General features: G+C 39.0%; 1 non-coding gene across 1 annotated transcript; it reads left to right on the plus strand.

The window, feature by feature from the left end:
• The first annotated feature begins 5,379 nt into the window (after nt 1–5,379).
• Nucleotides 5,380–5,487, plus strand: LOC148548388 (small nucleolar RNA R71). The gene has a single exon (XR_015898990.1). It is a non-coding gene; the product is annotated as a small nucleolar RNA R71 (small nucleolar RNA).
• The last annotated feature ends 16,206 nt before the right edge of the window (nt 5,488–21,693 follow it).

Here is a 21,693-nt window from a genome sequence, read left to right on the forward strand (position 1 = left end):
ATATTGCTGGAAATCCCTGGATGTCTACTTTCCAACGCAATTGGAAGCGTGCCATTTTGAGTTCTGTAGCTCCAGAAAATCCACTTTGAGTGCAAGGAGGTCAGAATTTAACAGCATCAGCAGTCCTTCTTCAACCTCTGAATCTGATTTTTGCTCAAGTCCCTCAATTTCAGCCAGAAAATACCTGAAATCACAGAAAAACACACAAACTCATAGTAAAGTCCAGAAATGTGAATTTAACATAAAAACTAATAAAAACATCCCTAAAAGTAACTAGATCATAGTAAAAACATACTAAAAATAATGCCAAAAAGCGTATAAATTATCCGCTCATCACAACACCAAATTTAAATTATTGCTTGTCCCCAAGCAACTGAAAATCAAATAGGATAAAAAGAAGAGAATATACTATAAATTCCAAACTATCAATGAAACATAGCTCCAATCAGATGAGCGGGACTTGTAGCTTTTTGACTCTTGAATAGTTTTGGCATCTCACTTTATCCATTGAGGTTCAGAATGATTGGCATCTATAGGAACTCAGAGTTCAGATAGTGTTAGTGATTCTCCTAGTTTAGTATGTTGATTCTTGAACACAGCTACTTTATGAGTCTTGGCCGTGGCCCTAAGCACTTTGTTTTCCAGTATTACCACCGGATACATAAATGCCACAGACACATAACTGGGTGAACCTTTTCAGATTGTGACTTAGCTTTGCTGAAGTCCCCAATTAGAGGTGTCCAGGGTTCTTAAGCACACTCTTCTTTTGCTTTGGACCTTGACTTTAACCGCTCAGTTTCAAGTTTTCACTTGACACCTTCACGCCACAAGCACATGGTTAGGGACAGCTTGGTTTAGCCGCTTAGGCCATGATTTTATTCCTTTAGGCCCTCCTATCCACTGATGCTCAAAGCCTTGGGATCCTTTTTATTTACCCTTGCCTTTTGGTTTTAAGAGATTTTGCCTTTTTCTACTTGCTTTTTCTTTTTCTATTTATTTTTTTTGCCATTTTTTTCTGCAAGCTTTGTATTCACTGCTTTTTCTTGCTTGAAGAATCATTTTTATGATTTTTCAGATTATCAAATAACATGTCTCCTTGTCATCATTCTTTCAAGAGCCAACATATTTAACATTCATAAACAACAACTTCAAAAGACATATGCACTGTTCAAGCATTCATTCAGAAAACAAAAAGTATTGTCACGACATCAATATATTTAAACTAAGTTCAGGGATAAATTTGAAACTCATGTACTTCTTGTTCTTTTGAATTAAAACATTTTTCATTTAAGAGAGGTGATGGATTCATATTCACTACTTTAAGGCAAAGTTACTAAATACTAATGATCATGTAATAAGACACTAACATAGATATGCACTTAACATAAAGAAAACGAAAAACAGAAAATTTGATAACAAGGAATGAGTCCACCTTAGTGATGGTGGCATTTTCTTCTTGAGGAACCAATGATGTCCTTGAGCTCTTCTATGTCTCTTCCTTGTCTTTGTTGCTCCTCCCTCATAGCTCTTTGATCTTCTCTAATTTCATGGAGGATGATTGAGTGCTCTTGATGTTCCACCCTTAGTTGTCCCATGTTGGAACTTAATTCTCCTAGGGAGGTGTTGATTTGCTCCCAAAAATTATGTCGAGAAAAGTGCATCCCTTGAGGCATCTCAGAGATTTCTTGGTGATGAGCTTCTTCATGCGTCTCTTGAGATCCATGAATAGGCTCTCTTGTTTGCTCCATCCTTTTCTTAGTGATGGGCTTGTCCTCATCAATGAGGATATCTCCCTCTATGTCAATCCCAGCCGAATTGCATAGATGGCAAATAAGGTGAGGAAAAGCTAACCTTGCCATAGTGGAGGACTTGTCAGCCACCTTGTAGAGTTCTTGAGGTATAATCTCATGAACTTCCACCTCTTCTCCAATCATGATGCTATGGATCATGATGGCCCGGTCTATAGTAACTTTAGACTGGTTGCTAGTGGGAATGATTGAGCGTTGAATAAACTCCAACCATCCTCTAGCTACAGGCTTAAGGTCCAATCTTCTTAGTTGAACCGGTTTGCCTTTTGAGTCAATCTTCCATTGAGCTGATTCCACACATATGTCCATGAGGACTTGGTCCAACCTTTGATCAAAGTTGACCCTCCTTGTGTAGGGGTGTGCGTTCTCTTCCATCATTGGCAAGTTGAACGCCAACCTCACATTTTCCAGACTAAAATCTAAGTAATTCCCCCGAACCATAGTGAGATAATTCTTTGGGTTCGGGTTCTTACTTTGATCATGGTTCCTAGTGATCCATGAATTAGCATAGAACTCTTGAACCATTAGAATTCTGACTTATTGGATGGGGTTTGTTAGAACTTCCCAACCTCTTCTATGGATCTCATGTCGGATCTCCGGATACTCATTTTTCTTGAGTTTGAAAGGGACCACGGGGATCACCTTCTTCTTGGCCACAACATCATAGAAGTGGTCTTGATGGGCTTTGGAGATGAATCTTTCCATCTCCTATGACTCGGAGGTGGAAGCTTTTGTCTTCCATTTTCCTTTTCTAGAGGATTCTCCGGTATTAGGTGCCATCAATGGTAATGGAAAAACAAAAAGCTTTATGCTTTTACCATACCAAACTTAGAATATTGCTCGCCCTCGAGCAAGAGAATAAAGAAAAGAAGAAGAAGAAGAAGAAGAAGAAGAAGAAGAAGAAGAAGAAGAAGAAGAAGAAGAAGAAGAAGAAGAAGAAGAAGAAGAAGAAGAAGAAGAAGAAGAAAAAATGAAAGAGAGGGAGAGAGGGTTGTGTCTCGGCCAAGAAGGGGATGAAAGGGTTTTGTTGTGTGAAAAATGAAGAAGAATGGAGTGGTTTATATAGTGGAGGGAGAGGGGTTAGGTTCGGCCATTTAGGGTGGGTTTGGGTGGGAAAGTGATTTTGAATTTTGAAGGTAGGTGGGGTTTATGAGGTAGGTTTATGGGGAAGAGTGGATGGATGTGAGTGGTGAAGAAGTAGTAGGGAAGAGAGCTTGATTTGAGTGGTGAAGGGTTTTGGGGAAAGGTGTTTATTGGGAAGAGAGGATGAACATTGAGAAGAGGGAAGAGTATGAATGGAGGTAGGTGGGGATCCTGTGGGGTCCACATATGATGAGATGATTCTGTGGGGTCCACAGATCCTGAGGTGTCAAAGATTTACATCCCTGCACCAATTAGGCATGTAAAATGCCTTTGCATGCAATTCTGGCGTTTAAACGCTGAATTGATGCTTGTTCTGGGCGTTCAGCGCCCAGATGCAGCATGTTTCTGGCGTTGAACGCCAGTTCTATGCTTGTTTCTGGCGTTCAGCGCCAGCTTTCCTCAGTGTGCATTCCTGGCGTCTAAACGCCAGGATGCTGCTTGTTTTGGGCGTTCAACGCCAGATCCATGCTCTGTTCTGGCGTTGAACGCCAGCCAGATGCTCCTTACTGGCGTTTAAACACCAGTAAGCCCTTCCTCTAGGGTGTGATTTTTCTTCTGCTATTTTTTATTCTGTTTTTGATTTTTCTACTTATTTTGTGACTCCACATGATCATGAACCTAATAAAAAATAAAAGAACAATAAAATAAAAATAAAATTAGATAAATAAAAAATTGGGTTGCCTCCCAACAAGCACTTCTTTAATGTCAATAGCTTGACAGTGGGCTCTCATAGGGATACACAGGTGATCAGGTCAATTTTATAGACTCCCAACACCAAACTTAGAGTTTGGATAGGGGAGTTCAACACCAAACTTAGAGTTTGGCTGAGGCCTCCTAACACCAAACTTAGAGTTTGACTGTGGGGACTTTAGTTGACTCTGTATTGAGAGAGGCTTACTGTGCCTCTTTTCCATGTTTACAGAAAGATGACCTTGAGTTTTAAACACAAGGGAGTCCTCATTCAATTGAAAGACTAGTTCACCTCTGTCAACATCAATCATAGCTGTTGTTGTGGCTAGGAAGGGTCTTCCAAGGATGATGGATTCATCCTCATCCTTCCCAGTATCTAGGATTATGAAATCAGCAGGGATGTAAAGGCCTTCAACCTTTACTAACACGTCCTCTACCTGTCCATAAGCCTATTTTCTTGAATTGTCTGCCATCTCTAATGAGATTCTAGCAACTTGCACCTCAAAGATTCCCAGTTTCTCCATTACAGAGAGTGGCATGAGGTTTATTCCTGACCCAAGGTCACATAGAGCCTTCTCAAAGGTCATGGTGCCTATGGTACAAGGTATTAGGAACTTTCCAGGATCTTGTTTCTTCTGAGGCAATCTCAGTTGATCCAATGCATTTAGTTCATTGGTGAACAGGGGAGGTTCATCTCCCCAAGTCTCTTTACCAAATAAGTTGGCATTCAACTTCATGATTGCACCAAGGAACTTGGCAACTTGCTCTTCAGTAACATCCTCATTCTCTTCAAAAGAAGAATACTCATCAGAGCCCATGAAGGGCGTAAGGAGGTTTAATGGAATCTCTATGGTCTCTAGATGAGCCTCAGAGTCCTTTGGTTCCTCAAAGGGAAACTCCTTGTTGATCACTGGACGTCCCAGGAGGTCTTCCTCCTTGGGATTCACGTCCTCCCCTTCCTTCTTGGATTCGGCCATGATGGTTATATCAATGGCCTTGCACTCTCCTTTTGGATTTTCTTCTGTATTGCTTGGGAGAGCATTAGGAGGGGTTTCAGTGATCTTCTTACTCAGCTGGCCCACTTGTGCCTCCAAATTTCTAATGGAGGACCTTGTTTCATTCATGAAACTCAGAGTGGCCTTAGATAGATCAGAGACTCAGTTTGCTAAATTAGAGGTATTTTGTTCAGAGTTCTCTGTCTGTTGCTGGGTAGATGATAGAAAAGGCTTGCTATTGCTAAACCTGTTTCTTCTACCATTATTAAAGCCTTGTTGAGGCTTTTGTTGATCTTTCCATGAGAGATTTGGGTGATTTCTCCATGAGGGATTATAGGTGTTTCCATATGGTTCACCCATGTAATTCACCTCTGCTATTGCAGGGTTCTCAGGATCATGAGCTTCTTCTTCAGAAGATGCCTCTTGAGTACTGTTGGATGCAGCTTGCATTCCATTCAGACTCTGGGAAATCATATTGACTTGCTGAGTCAATATTTTATTCTGAGCCAATATGGCATTCAGAGTATCAATTTCAAGAACTCCCTTCTTCTGAGGCGTCCCATTGCTCACAGGATTCCTCTCAGAAGTGTACATGAACTGGTTATTAGCAACCATGTCAATGAGTTCTTGAGCTTCTGCAGGCGTTTTCTTTAGGTGAATGGATCCACCGCAGAAGTATCCAATGACATCTTAGCTAATTCAGACAGACCATCATAGAATATATCCAGGATGGTCCATTCTGAAAGCATGTCAGAAGGACACTTTTTGGTCAGTTCCTTGTATCTCTCCGAAGCTTCATAGAGGGATTCACCTTCTTTCTGTCTAAAGGTTTGAACATCCACTCTAAGCTTTCTAAGCTTTTGAGGAGGAAAGAACTTGGCTAAGAAAGCCTTGACCAGCTTATCCCAAGAGTTCAGGCTATCCTTAGGTTGAGAGTCCAACCATATTCTAGCTTTGTCTCTTACAGCAAAAGGGAAAAGCATGAGCCTGTAGACTTCAGGATCTACTCCATTAGTCTTAACAGTATCACAGATCTGCAAGAATTCAGTTAAGAACTGAAAAGGATCTTCAGATGGAAGTCCATGAAACTTGCAGTTTTGTTGCATCAGAGAAACTAATTGTGGTTTCAGCTCAAAATTGTTTGCTCCAATGGCAGGAATGGAGATGCTTCTTCCATGTAAATTGGAATTAGGTGCAGTAAAGTCACCAAGCATCCTCATTGCATTATTATTATTTTCGGCTGCCATCTCCTCTTCCTGTTCGAAAATTCCTGTAAGGTTGTCTCTGGATTGTTGTATTTTAGCTTCTCTTAGTTTCCTCTTCAGAGTCCTTTCAGGTTCAGGATCTGCTTCAACAAGAATATTCTTGTCCTTGCTCCTGCTCATATGAAAGAGAAGGGAACAGAAAAATAATAATAGGGATCCTTTTTACCACAGTATAGAGGTTCCCTTGTTGTGAGTAGAAGAAAAGAAGAGTAGAAGAGAAAAGAAAGGAGAATCCAAACAGAAGGGTGAGGAGAGCAGAGATCTGAGATGAAGAGAAGTGTTAGTAAATGAATAAATAAATAGAAGAAGAAGGGAGGTGAGAGAATTCGAAAAATAAAAATTAAATTTTAAAGTTAAATTTCAAAAATAGTTTTTGAAAAAGGTTAGTAGTTTTCGAAAATTAGGAATGAAATAAAATTAAAATCAAAATTTGAAATAATTAGTTAATTAAAAAAAATTTTGAAAAAGAGGGAAGGAATTTTCAAAAATTAAAGGTAAAAAGTTAGTTTGGCAGTTTTACTAAAGATAAGAATCAAATAAAAAGTTAAGTGGTTAGTTGAAAGAGATTTGAAATTCAATTTTTAAAAGATAAGAAGATAAGAAGTTAGAAAAGGTATTTGAAAAAGATAACATAAAAAGATATTTTTAAAAAGATATGATTGAAATTAGTTTTGAAAAAGATTTGATTTTTAAAATCACAATTAATGACTTGATTCACAAGAAATCACAAGATGTGATTCTAGAACTTAAAGTTTGAATCTTTCTTAACAAGTAAGTAACAAACTTAAAATTTTTGAATCAAAACATTAATTGTTGATGATATTTTAGAAAATATGATGTGAAATTAAGAAAAAGATTTTTAAAAAATATTTTTAAAATTTTTGAAAATAAATAAGAAAAATGAAAAAGATTTGATTTTTGAAAAAGATTTTGAAAAAGATAAGATTTTTAAATTGAAAATTTGATTTGACTCATAAGAAACAATTGAATTTTAAAAATTTTTGAAAAAAAGTCAATCCAAATTTTCGAAATTTATGAGAGAAAAAAGGAAAGATATTTTTTTGATTTTTGAATTTTTAATGATGAAAGAGAAAAACAAAAAAAATGACTCACAACATGAAAATTATGAATCAAAACACATGATGCATGCAAGAACACTATGAATGTCAAGATGAACACCAAGAACACTTTGAATGTCAAGATGAACATCAAGAACTTATTTTTGAAAAATTTTCAAGAAAAGAAAACATGCAAGACACCAAACTTAGAAATTTTTCATGCATAGACACTATGAATGCAAGAATGCATATGAAAAATAAGAAAAGACACAAAACACGAAAATATGAAGATCAAACAAGAAGACTGGCAAAGAACAACTTGAAGATCATGAAGAACACTATGAATGCATGAATTTTCGAAAAATGCATAAATTTTTTAGAAAAATGCAATTGACACCAAACTTAAAAATTGACTCAAGACTCAAACAAGAAACACAAAATTATTTTTGATTTTTATGATTTTATAATTTTTTTTTTCGAAAATTAATGTGAAAAAGAAAAATAAAGATTCCAAAATTTTTAATATGAATTCCAGGAATCTTGCACTCTCAGTCTAAAGCTCCAATCTGAGGGTTAGACATGGCTTAATAGCCAGCCAAGCTTTAGTATGCTATTATATGCATTGAAGTGATTAGTTGAATCCTCAGTCCAAAGGAATTTAGACATGGCTTTACAGCCAGCCAGGATTCAACAAATCATCGTGAAACACTAGAATTCATTCTTAAAAATTCTGAAGAAAAATATATTTTATTTTTTTGAAAATATTTTTTTTTCGAATATTAATTGGGAAAAACGAAAAAGAAGAAAACATTTTTGAAAAACTTTTGAAAATAAAATAAGAAGAAAATTACCCAATCTGAGCAACACGATGAACCGTCAGTTGTCCAAACTCGAACAATCCCCGGCAACGGCACCAAAAACTTGGTGCACGAAATTGTGATCCCTGGTAATGGCTCCAGAAACTTAGTGCTCTAATCTTAATTCATGATTTGTCACAACTTCGATACAACTAACCAGCAAGTGCACTGGGTCGTCTAAGTAATAAAACCTTACGTGAGTAAGGGTCGATTGATAAACCCCATTTTTAGAGATTATCTTGTATTGAATTTAGAGTATTTTGATGACCTTTTCTCGCATTTAACCTATGAATTAGCATGGTTTTGTTATCTCTCCCGTATTTGTGCTTAAGTGTAAAAACACGCTTTTTAGGCCTTATTTTGATGAATTTTGATTTCTCCTTGATTCCATAAGATGCCTTGATGTGTTTGCTAGTAATTCCAGGATTGAAATAGGCCAGGCATGGATCAAAGGAAGCAAGGAAGGAAGCATGCAAGTGGAGAGAAGCACAAAAAAACCAAAGAATTAATCACGGCCAAGCACGCGCACGCGCACATTGCGCTCGCGCGCACATTGCGGAATCAGCCAAGGACGCGCACGCGTACTGTGCACGCACGCGTCGATGTCTGCACATGACTTCATTAAGGCAACATGTGCCTGGCGATTTTGAGGGGTTTCTGAATAAAAGGATCAAGGATTAAAGGGGAGAGACAATTAGATTAGAAGTTAGTGGTAGCTCTAGTTTAGAGTAGTTTTAGAGGGAGAAGCTCTCACTTCTCTCTAGGATTAGGATTAGGTTAGGGTTAATCTCTTTTCTTAGATCTAGGTTTAATTCATGCCTTAATTCAATTCTCCTTTGCCAATTCTTAATCTTCTCCTCTTCCTCTCTCTAGTTATGTACTTTAATTCTTGTGATTTTTTCACTTTGTTTTGGATAGATTGTTGTTTCTTTTATTCCCTTTCAATAATGCAATTTGAGGTAATTCATCATAATTGTGATTTCTTTGGTTGTTGTTGTTAATTCTTTGTATTCAATTGTAGTTAGAATTCATTCTTGTTGTAATTTGCTATACTTTTCTTTTGTGCCTTCCGAGTGTTTGAGGAAATGCTTGGTTGGATTTTTGTATAGATTTTGTTTCTCTTGGCCTAGGTAGAATGATTAGTGACTCTTGAGTTATCTAATTCTTTTGTTGATTGATAATTAGAGATTGCTAATTGATTTGAATGCCTCTAAAGCTAGTCTTTCCTTTAGGAGTTGATTAGGTCTTGAGGAATCAAATTGATTCATCCACTTGACTTTCCTCCATGGTTAGAGGTTAACTAAGTGGGAGCAATGAACAATTCTCATCACAATTGAGGAGGATAACTAGGATAGGATTTCTAGTTCTCATATCTTGCTAAGAGCTTTGTCAATTGTTAGTTTATTTTCTTTGCCATTTATATTTCTTGCACAAAATCTTAAAACCCCAAAATAACTCACAACCAATAACAAACCACTTCATTGCAATTCCTAGGGAGAACGACCTGAGGTTCGAATACTTCGGTTTATAAATTTAGGGGTTTGTTTTAGTGCAAACAACTTTTTGCATGAAAGGATTCTTGATCGGTTTGGAAACTATACTTTACGATGAGACTTCATTAGCTAAATTCTAAACCATCAAGCATTCGTTCATCAAAATGGCGCCGTTGCCGGGGACTTGCAATGGTGTTGTGTTATTGGTTATTGTACATATGTGAATATTGTGAATAGGTTTATCTTTTGTTTGTTTCTTAATTTTTGTTAGTTTTATTTTGTTCTCTCATTATGAATTCTCACTTTGGCTTTGAGTTTGGTTCTAAGTGTGTTGTAGGAAATGTGGACTTTAATGGCAACATGTACCATGGATGGAACTAACAAAGATGGGAAGAGCCTCAAGGAATTGATCACTCCTATTGGTAACAACCTTCGGATACTTATAGGTATAATTTCCATCCTAATGCATGCCAATTTAACGGCTACGATGATTCTTTTTGTGACACTCAACAACCACCATCATATGCCTATGAATCTCATCCTCAACATGAACCTCAACCATTCTCACAAGCCTTTCATTACCAAACACCACCCTATGATCCTTATCCATCATGTAACCAATCATCCATACCATATTTTTATGGCCATTATGAGCAAGAACCTCTAGAATCACCACAACCATATCAAGATTACTCCCAAGAACCACCTCAATACTCACCATCTCCATACCTTTACCAAGAAGAATCACCTCCCTACTATGAACCCTCTCTCCAAAATGATGAACCTTCCTACTCACCCCAAGCCCCAATAGACGATCCTCTCACTTTGTTACTTCAAGGACAAGAAGCTATGAAGCAGGATACACTTGAGTTTATGACCAATTTGACCAAGGTGATGCACACTTTAGCCCACCAATGTTTGAATACTCGAGGTGCTTCCGTAGCCACATGTGGAACCGCAAAAGAAGAGCAAAGCATGAAAGAGAGATTGGAAACTCCGGTGGGGGATGAGAAATGCCATTTTGTATTGGAGCAACTAGAGGAAGCTACAATCATTGAAGAAAAGGAAGAAGTGGTTGAAGATTTAGGAGATGTTAAAAGTCCAAGGGAATGTAGCACCATGGAGCACTCTTCCAAGGAGCTTGATATTGATGTTGAAGAGGGTGCGCAACCTCTAAGGCATACCGTCGTTGGAGACTTGGAAGAGGTTTATCAAGAGATGGATTCAATCATGGATGAATTTCTCTCTACAATGGAATCTTCTCCCATTGGACATGAAGTTGAAATTATAGAAGAGTGTGCACAACCTCCCATACCCTTGGTGAGCAATGAGAAAGAGAGCTACCAAGAGGAAAACGTTGGCACGGTGTATATTGAGATTGAAGACTATAAAGAGGTTGATCAAGAGATGGATTTAGTCATCAATGAATTTCTATCCAAAATAGAATCACCTCCCATTGGGCAAGAAACCGAGGTTCTTGAAGACAACACCAAGCCAAGTAAAAGGGAAATGGTTGAAATTAAAGAAATTTGTCAAGAGGTGGAAACACACAAAGAAGAGTACAAGGAAGTAGACCTTGCATTGTCTAAGTGTGGGGAGGTATCCCTTCCCAAGTTACCATCCAATACAACATTTAAGTGGGTAAAATCTCTATCTCTAAGCTTTAATTTCTCACTTGAATATGGTTTGATTGAGAATAATGGACAACTTAGAGCTCTTTGTGAACTTAAAGGAAAAAGAGAATTGTGTAGTGGTCGCAAGTTAGGAATTAGGCTCATTAAGGTCAAAGTTTCAAGGCATAGGAACGATGATTGGAAGAATACCACTTTGCATGGGTCTCAAAGGAAGACTTGGTATATTAAAGAGAATTCTATATGTCTACCACCCGGAAGGAAAAAGTATGAAGATCAAATTGAAGACGGGTGCGAGGATAAGATATGGGACCCCGACTTGCTAGGTGAAGACCAACTATGGGGACTCATATCTTGGGTAGAACTTTGCCCAAGCTTGACGAAAATGGTTGGGAATTCTGTCAACCAATTGAGAAGCAAGGATCCTTGGAGATTCAAGGATGAGTACAAACATAAGCCACCATGACAATAAGCTCCTCAAAATGTCCAACTTAAGGACTTAAACTAAAAGTGCTAGGTGGGAGACACCCCACCATGGTGAACTCTTTCCATTCTCTTTTAAATTTGCCTAATAAGTGATTTGAGTTGCCATTGAAGGTAGATGTTTCACATAATTTGGTTGTACAACTTAATTGTTAGCTTAGTCACGTGTATGTTGTGTTTAGTAGTAGATGAATAATATCAAATTGCATTTTTGTGAAATGTATGATGGTTGATTGAATAAAGAGTTGCGAGCAGTATAGGGATCACCTGAGCATAATTTTTCTGCATGAAAAAAAGGGGGGTGGGGAGGACGCGCGCGCACACCGTACGCACACGCGTCCCTGAGCGGATGCATCATCACTCATATTCCAGAGAGTTGGGCCTCTCTTAGGCCAGCGTTGTGCCTCAAGCCCAATTCCTTCCACGCTGACGCGCACTACGTGCGTGCGCGTCCATACAGCTATAGGGAAACGCATGCGTACGCGCACCTGCCGCGTACGCGTCGATCCGCTGCTACAACTTCTGGGCCAATATCCAGAGAGTTGCGCTGGATCTGGGCCAACGTTAAGCCCCCAGCTCAACTCAACTCACGTGAACGCACGCTGTATGCGTCCGCACCCCTCTTTGTTTCGCTGTCCACGCGTTGGCGTACTTCACGCCTCCGCACCCAACCAATAAGTTCAAGCCATCCACGCGAACGCGCAAAGTGCGCGTGCGCGTCGATGCGTCTTAGCATCCTCTAAGCCAAAGGACCCGAGAGTTGTGCCAACTCTGGGCCCCTTTTATGCCTTCAGCCTAGCACATCCGCGCCGATACGCACCTTGCGTGTCCGCACCCATCCCGATTCCTTCACATACGCGCATGCGCACATGGCGCTTCCGCGCCGTTCTTCCATTCCCTCCACCACGCGAACGCGCACAGTGCGCGTGCGCGTGGATTCGAATTTTCACTTACCCCAGAGACGCAAGCCTTAGCGCATTCGCGCACTACACTTCTCCCCCTCTAACGTTCCATTTCCTTTCTCCCACCACTCAACCTTCGAACTTCTCCTGACCGGCTGTCCTCCGGCGAGCGCTCCGTTGCCGTCGTCGCCAACGCCGCCATAACCTTGCTCTCTCTTCCCCTCTTCTCTCTCCCTTTCTCTCTTACTCCTCTAACCCTCCTCTCTGCCTCTGTGCCAACCGCCGCGAACACCATCGCCGCCAGTGCAACCCAACAGCCGCGCTGCTCCGGCCGGTTCTTCCTCTCACCGCCTCACTTCACTTTTTTCTTCCTTTTTCTCGGTTCAATCTCTGCACCCAGGTTCCTCCTCTCCTCTGTTATACTTTGTTTCACTGCTTTTTGTTAATTACGTTAGTGCAGTTAGAATTAGCCTAGTTAGTTAGTTTAGTTTGATTTAGGTGGTTAGCGAATCTGGGCTGAGTAGTGGATTTAGGCATTGTTTGATTTTCTGTTGCTATATGAAACTGCTCTGTTCTGCTGCATTGCCCTGTGTTCATGTATTTTGTTAATGCTGCTCATTTGTGATGAATTGGTGAAGGAATTGTTGATTGCAGCAACTGCTTATACCCTTTGTGCTGTTTGAATTGTTTTGTTGTTAAACTATTGACTGTCTGCTGCTTCTATATGAACTCACATATGGTTTTGTGTTCTTCATTGTTGTTGAATTCATATGGAGCCTGCTTCGACTGTTAAGTTTGGGGAAAAAAGCCAATTTGCTGCTGAAATGCTACCGAATTTTCATTAACCACAATTTACTTTGTGCTGATCTTGTTTGATGGATGTAACAGCACCTAGCTGATGAATTCTGTTCAATTAGAGCGCTGTTGCTTAAATGGTTTTTGAAACTCCTTAAGAACAAGTTCTTTGGTCATGCTTTTCGTATTCTTGCTTGCTAGTCATGCCGATTTGCTTCCTTGTATTGCATAGTTGAGTAAGCTTTTCAATTGACCATTGCTTGTTATTCATGCCTCCTTTACATCAACACACAAGTTGAAGATTTTTCCACGTTTCTCTCGACTTGTGACATTGATGTATCATTGGATTTATTGTTGCATGCCTTTTGATTGGTTCACTCCTTGATGAATTGATTCTACCAACATAAATTCATATGATTTTAGTGATCTTCACATTGATTGATGGTTTGTTTCATATTAGTTGCTTTCTAGCAATATCATATTTCATCATCAATAACTTGTTGCAATTCATGATTGTGAACGTGCTTACAGCATTGTTTTGTTCACTCTTTTCAAATTGAGATAGTAATTACCATATCACTAATTTTTAAACTGATTTCTAACTCTAACTCGTTTAACCAACTAACTTCTTTTGGTTTTCAACCTAACTCTTTATGTCATTCTTTTGGATATGGTGCTTTCTGAACTCAATTAATGAATAATGTGCAAGACATGGTTTGCATTCTTGGTTTGAAGTTCGATTTGAATTCTGTATTCTGTTGCTTGCATTCCAAGAAACCTTCTTCCTTTATTCACTTCATCAATATGCTTTGCTTTGAGTGCTTTGTATCTACTTGGCTATAAGCTTATGTTATATTATCTATGTTTTCAGGATGTCGGATAAAGGAAAGGCTATAGCCACTGCTTCCAAAAAGAGGAAGCGCTCCAAGACCTCTACACCCTCACCATATGCTAATTATGCTAAGAATCCGCTGAATGATGAGGAGAAAGAAAATCAGTTACTTCCATCCACTGATCCAACCAAGTTTCCAAATCTCTACTGCGAGCTACGCCTTTCCCGTTATGCAAAGAAAAATCTGAATATTGAGAAGAAGCTAAATCTTCCCAATGATGTGAGGCATGCCATAAACGCCCGTATTTCTGAGCTGGGCTTGGATTTCGTCGATAGGGACTTGGGACGGATTAACATCTCGTGGGTCAAGGAATTTTACTGTAACTTCTTCCGACAAAACTTGGATTCAGTATACTTGAGGGGTAGAGAGATTATGATCACTGAGGATGCCTTACAGGATGCACTGCTCTGCAGAGTTGGTACTCCTGAGACTTGTGCCTACCAGTAGGCAGAGGTAGCTCTCCTCTCCATGACTTTTGACTATGAGGCGCTTAGGCGCGTGATCGCTACACCAGATGCTTCCTGGGTGATGGATTCGAGCAACACAAAGCCCAAGGGCATGCTATTTGCATATCTGACTAGGGAGGCTAGGACTTGGCAACAAATATTTGCGCACTATGTCTTCCCTACCACTCACTTTTCAGAGATTCCGATGGATATGCTAGTCTTGATTGGGTGTGTCATGGAGGGGAAGGAGGTATATTTTCCCCGACTGATTAGGCATAGCATGTGGAGAGCTCATATTCGCGGCTTGTTACCATTCCCGACACTGGTTACTAGCTTAGCTGAGCTAGCTGATGTCCTGTGGGAGGACAATGACGTGACACCACCACCTCCAGATGACGATGACAAGGAAGTTACTATCCCCTGGGGTGTATGGGTGCACGAGAAGCCCCCGACTAGCCGCCGTTCTCGAGCTAGAGCGGCAGTCGAGGCAGCTATACCATCTTCTTCGACAGCAGCCCCACCTCCCTCAGCACCTGAGCCCACTTACCTACTGGTCCAGCGTCTGTTTTGGTTTTTGGAGCGCGAGAGGCTCCATGTCAGACGCCGACTGGATCGGATGGATCAGGCACTCATCTCCCTTGGCGCTGAGTTACCTCCGCTTCCAGACTCTCCGGCCTCCGATGAGCAGGATCATCAGGAGGAGGATGCGGATGAGCCGATTCAGCAGGATGCACCTCCAGCTGCTCCTGACACTACAGAGATTCCACAGACCCATGAGGAGCCAGTTCCACAGCCTCAGACAGATTTCGCAGTTACCGTTGTACCTTCCACTGATCCTTCGGTTTAGCATCGAGGACGATGCTTGGTCTTAAGTGTGGGGAGGTCACCGGTAGCATCATTAGAGGACCGGTGAACATTTTGGCCACTTTCTTAGTTACCTTACTTTGCATCTTGAGTTTATTTTGGATACTCTTGCTATTTTGGCTCGTTTTGGGATACCTTTACTGCTTATTTTGGATTTTAGATATTTTGATGCTTTTGGATATCTTTAGATGTTTTAGATGGTAGATTCCATATTTTTAGTTGGATTTTTTTTTATACATTTTTGCTTATCTTCTTTTGTACATCCTTCTTTTTAGTTTTAATCACCCTTTTTGCATAGGAAATTGGTTTTAAGTGAAAAAGAAAAGGGTAAACTAAGGGAAATTTTTGCGTTTTTCAATCACAACCATGCTTAGTCAAATATTGAGATTTTCCAAGAATTTTAATTAAAGGACATAGGGCACCAACCCAATTGATTGAAGGAAACTTTTGGTGCAACTTGCTTGAATTTCATACTTTGTGAAGCATGTATTGAATTAAGAACACAAGCTTGTGAGACTTGAGCCTATTGATGTGGTTACATTTTATAACCACTTATTTTCCATTCTTGTGTGCAATTGTTCTCTTTCTATGATTGCTATCCTTGATTTGCTTGATTCTATATGTCCATTTATTTCTTGTATTCATGCATTTATATGATTGAGGCCACTATTTCATTAGCCCACTTACCCAATTAGCCTACCTTTTTACTCTCCATTGTTAGCCAATTTTGAGCCTATGCTTAACCAACTTATTCTCATTTTAGCACATTACAAGCCCAAGGCGGAAAACCAATGAAAAGTCCTTGTTTGGATCTTTGATTAGCCTAGGCTAGTGAGAGTGTTTATTATTCAAAGTTGGTGAGGCTTGGGAACATTGGATGGGATAAAAAGGGGTAGTACACTTCCATATTTAGGAATTGGGAACATACTCATGTATTGATTGAATGTATAAGACCTTATGCAATTGATGTCCTTGTACAGAAAAAAAAAAGGAATATAGAAAAAAAGGGAGAAGAAAAAATTAATAAAAGGGGACAAAATGCCCCAAGGTGAAGTTCAACAAAAGGGAACCAATGCATAAGTGTTATGACTCAAGAAATAAGATGCATGAGTATATAAAAAAAAAGGGTGAAGAATGGGTAGTTAGAGTAGTTTGAATTTGTATAGGTTATTATATAGTTAGGTGGGAAAGTCTATACTAATCAAAGATCTAAACTCTAGCCCACTTAACCATAAATGATCGTACCTTAACCCTAACCCCATTACAACCTAAATGAAAGACCTCATGATGAATTTATTCATACATTGAATAAGTGTTGATTGTTAGAAGAAAATCAAAGTTTGGAAAGCTTGATTAGAAGAGAATTGAGAGAATTAACCCTTAAACACTTGAGTGAATAGAGCGGATACACATCCGGTGAGGGTTCAAAAGTTCAAGTACATGTGTTCACCCATATTATTTATATTCTTGCAAGCTTGGACTCTTTTGATTTGTTTTTGATAATTCAATACAATTGTGGTTTGGGCTTAATTCCTATTGCCTAGCTATTGTGCTTATACATGTCTCTTGGGAATTGATTTGTTTGAACTAAGCATTTCCATTTGCTTTAGGTATTCGCATATAGATAGAACTCATATAGTTTAGTTGCATTTAATAAATGTCATACCCCTTAGTTCCTTCTTATTTTAGCATGAGGACATGCTAAGGTTTAAGTGTGGGGAGGTTGATAAACCCCATTTTTAGGGATTATCTTGTATTGAATTTAGAGTATTTTGATGACCTTTTCTCGCATTTAACCTATGAATTAGCATGGTTTTGTTATCTCTCCCGTATTTGTGCTTAAGTGTAAAAACACGCTTTTTAGGCCTTATTTTGATGAATTTTGATTTCTCCTTGATTCCATAAGATGCCTTGATGTGTTTCCTAGTAATTCCAGGATTGAAATAGGCCAGGCATGGATCAAAGGAAGCAAGGAAGGAAGCATGCAAGTGGAGAGAAGCACAAAAAAACCAAAGAATTAATCACGGCCAAGCACGCGCACGCGCACAAGGCGCTCGCGCACACATTGCGGAATCAGCCAGGGACGCGCACGCGTACTGTGCGCGCACGCGTACTGTGCGCGCACGCGTCGATGTCTGCACATGACTTCATTAAGGAAACACGTGCCTGGCGATTTTGAGGGGTTTCTGAACCCATTTTTTTGGCGCCAATTGCTGATAGAAAGGAATAAAAGGATCAAGGATTAAAGGGGAGAGACAATTAGATTAGAAGTTAGTGGTGGCTCTAGTTTAGAGTAGTTTTAGAGGGAGAAGCTCTCACTTCTCTCTAGGATTAGGATTATGTTAGGGTTAATCTCTCTTCTTAGATCTAGGTTTAATTCATGCCTTAATTCAATTCTCCTTTGCCAATTCTTAATCTTCTCCTCTTCCTTTCTCTAGTTATGTACTTTAATTCTTGTGATTCTTCACTTTGTTTTGGATAGATTGTTGTTTCTTTTATTCCCTTTCAATAATGCAATTTGAGGTAATTCATGATAATTGTGATTTCCTTGGTTGTTGTTGTTAATTCTTTGTATTCAATTGTAGTTAGAATTCATTCTTGTTGTGATTTGCTATACTTTTCTTTTGTGCCTTCCGAGTGTTTGATGAAATGCTTGGTTGGATTTTTGTATAGATTTTGTTTCTCTTGGCCTAGGTAGAATGATTAGTGACTCTTGAGTTATCTAATTCTTTTGTTGATTGATAATTAGAGATTGCTAATTGATTTGAATGCCTCTAAAGCTAGTCTTTCCTTTAGGAGTTGATTAGGTCTTGAGGAATCAAATTGATTCATCAACTTGAATTTCCTCCATGGTTAGAGGTTAACTAAGTGGGAGCAATGAACAATTCACATCACAATTGAGGAGGATAACTAGGATAGGATTTCTAGTTCTCATATCATGCTAAGAGCTTTGTCAATTGTTAGTTTATTTTCTTTGCCATTTATATTTCTTGCACAAAATCTTAAAACCCCAAAATAACTCACAACCAATAACAAACCACTTCATTGCAATTCCTAGGGAGAACGACCTAAGGTTCGAATACTTCGGTTTATAAATTTAAGGGTTTGTTTTAGTGACAAACAACTTTTTGCATGAAAGGATTCTTGATCGGTTTGGAAACTATACTTTACGACGAGACTTCATTAGCTAAAATCTAAACCATCAAGCATTCGTTCATCATCGATCCCACGGAGATTGTCGGCTTGAAGCAAGCTATGGTCACCTTGTAAATCTCAGTCAGGCGGATATCAAATGGTTATGGAGTTTTCGAATAATAATAATAAATAAACAGAAAATAAAGATAGAAATACTTATGTAATTCATTGGTGAGAATTTCAGATAAGTGTATAGAGATGCTTTCGTTCCTCTGAACCTCTGCTTTCCTGCTGTCTTCACCCAATCCTTCCTACTCCTTTCCATGGCAAGCTTTATATAGGGCATCACCGTTGTCAATGGCTACATCCCATCCTCTCTATAAAAAAGGTCCAAATGCTCTGTCACGGCATGGCTAATCATCTGGAGGTTCTCGATCATACTGGAATAGGGTTCACCCTCCTTTTGCGTCTGTCACTACGCCCAGCACTCGTGAGTTTGAAGTTCGTCACAGCCATCCCTTCCCAGATCCTACTCGGAATACCACAGACAAGGTTTAGACTTTCCGGATCTCAGGAATGGCTATCCATGGGTTCTAACTTATACCACGAAGATTCTAATATCTCGGACTCGGTTCTCTGTATTAGATATCTAAGAGATACTCATTCTAGCTTATTTTCATGTAGAACGGAAGTGTTTGTCAGGCACGTGTTCATAAGTGAGAATGATGATGAGCGTCACATAATCATCACATTCATCATGTTCTTGGGTGCGAATGGTTATCTTAGAAGCGGAATAAGTTGAATTGAATATAAAACAGTAATACTTTGCATTAAATCATGAGGAACAGCAGAGCTCCACACCTTAATCTATGGAGTGCAGAAACTCTACCGTTGAAAAATACATAAGTGAAAGGTTCAGGCCTGGCCGAATGGCCAGCCCCCATGATCTAAGAACTAGACGTCCCAAGATGTCAAATACAATAGTAAAAAGTCCTATTTATACTAAACTAGTTACTAGGTTTTACAGAAGTAAGTAATTGATGCATAAATCCACTTCTGGGGCCCATTTGGTGTGTGCTTGGGCTGAGCTTGAAGTTTACACGTGCAGAGGCTTCTTTTGGAGTTGAACGCCAAGTTGTAACGTGTTTTTGGCGTTCAACTCTGGTTCGTGATGTGTTTCTGGCGTTTAACTCCAGACTGCAGCGTAGAACTGGCGTTCAACGCCCTTTTGCGACGTCTAAACTTGAACAAAGTATGGACTATTATATATTGATGGTAAGCCCTGGATGTCTACTTTCCAACGCCGTTGAGAGCGCGCAATTTGGAGTTCTGTAGCTCCGGAAAATCCACTTTGAGTGTAGGGAGGTCAGAATCCAACAGCATCAGCAGTCCTTCTTCAATCTCTGAATCTAATTTTTGCTCAAGTACCTCAATTTCAGCCAGAAAATACCTGAAATCACAGAAAAACACACAAACTCATAGTAAAGTCCAGAAATGTGAATTTAACATAAAAACTAATAAAAACATCCCTAAAAGTAACTAGATCCTACTAAAAACATACTAAAAACAATGCCAAAATGCGTATAAATTATCCGCTCATCACACTCCACTTTGCAACTTGTTTCTGGCGCTGAACGCCAGACAGCAACGTGGAACTGGCGTTCAATGCCAGTTTGCGTCATCCAAACTCGGGCAAAGTGTGGACTATTATATATTGCTGGAAAGCCCTGGATGTCTACTTTCTAACGCAATTAGAAGCGTGCCATTTGGAGTTCGATATCTCTAGAAAATCTACTTTGAGTGCTGGGAGGTTAGAATCCAACAGCATCTGCAGTCCTTCTTCAACCTCTGAATCTGATTTTTGCTCAGGTCCCTCAATTTCAGCCAGAAAATACCTGAAATCACAGAAAAACACACAAACTCATAGAAAAGTCCAGAAATGTGATTTTTAATTAAAAACTAATAAAAATATACTAAAAACTAACTAAATCATTCTGAAAACTATGTAAAAACAATGCCAAAAAGCGTATAAATTATCCGCTCATCACAACACCAAACTTAAATTGTTGCTTGTCCCCAAGCAACTGAAAATCAAATAGGATAAAAAGAAGAGAATATATTATAAATTCGAAACTATCAATGAAACTTAGCTCTAATAAGACGAGAGGGACTTGTAGCTTTTTGCCTCTTGAATAGTTTTTGCATCTCACTTTATCCATTGATGTTCAGAATGATTGGCATCTATAGGAACTCAAAGTTCAGATAGTGTTATTGATTCTCCTAGTTCAGTATGTTGATTCTTGAACACAGCTACTTTATGAGTCTTGGCCGTGGCCCTAAGCACTTTGTTTTCTAGTATTACCACCGGATACATAAATGCCACAGACATATAACTTGGTGAACCTTTTCAGATTGTGACTCAGCTTTGCTAAAGTCCCCAATTAGAGGTGTCCAGGGTTCTTAAGCACACTCTTTTTTTTTTGCTTTGGACCTTGACTTTAACCGCTCAGTCTCAAGTTTTCACTTGACACCTTCACGCCACAAACACATGGTTAGGGACAGCTTGGTTTAGCCGCTTAGGCCAGGATTTTATTCCTTTAGGCCCTCCTATCCACTGATGCTCAAAGCCTTGGATCCTATTTATTTACCCTTGCCTTTTGGTTTTAAGGGCTATTGGCTTTTTCTGCTTGCTTTTTCTTTTTCTCTCTTTTTTTTTTCGCTATTTTTTTTTCTGCAAGCTTTGTATTCACTGCTTTTTCTTGCTTCAAGAATCATTTTTATGATTTTTCAGATTATCAAATAACATGTCTCTTTGTCATCATTCTTTCAAGAGCCAACATATTTAACATTCATAAACAACAATTTCAAAAGACATATGCACTGTTCAAGCATTCATTCAGAAAACAGAAAGTATTGTCACCACATCAAAATAATTAAACTAGTTTCAAGGATGAATTCGAAACCATGTACTTCTTGTTCTTTTGTTTTTAAAACATTTTTCATTTAAGAGAGGTGATGGATTCATATTCACTACTTTAAGGCATAGACACTTGAATACTAATGATCATGTAATAAGACACAAATATAGATAAACATTTAACATAAAAATGAAAAACAGAAAATTTAAGAACAAGGAATGAGTCCACCTTAGTGATGGTGGCATTTTGTTCTTGAGGAACCAATGATGTCCTTGGGCTCTTCTATGTCTCTTCTTTGTCTTTGTTGCTCTTCCCTC

Source organism: Arachis ipaensis, chromosome B8, assembly GCF_059453495.1.
Source record: "Arachis ipaensis isolate K30076 ecotype BB chromosome B8, ASM5945349v1, whole genome shotgun sequence".
In the NCBI taxonomy this organism is placed as follows: domain Eukaryota; kingdom Viridiplantae; phylum Streptophyta; class Magnoliopsida; order Fabales; family Fabaceae; genus Arachis; species Arachis ipaensis.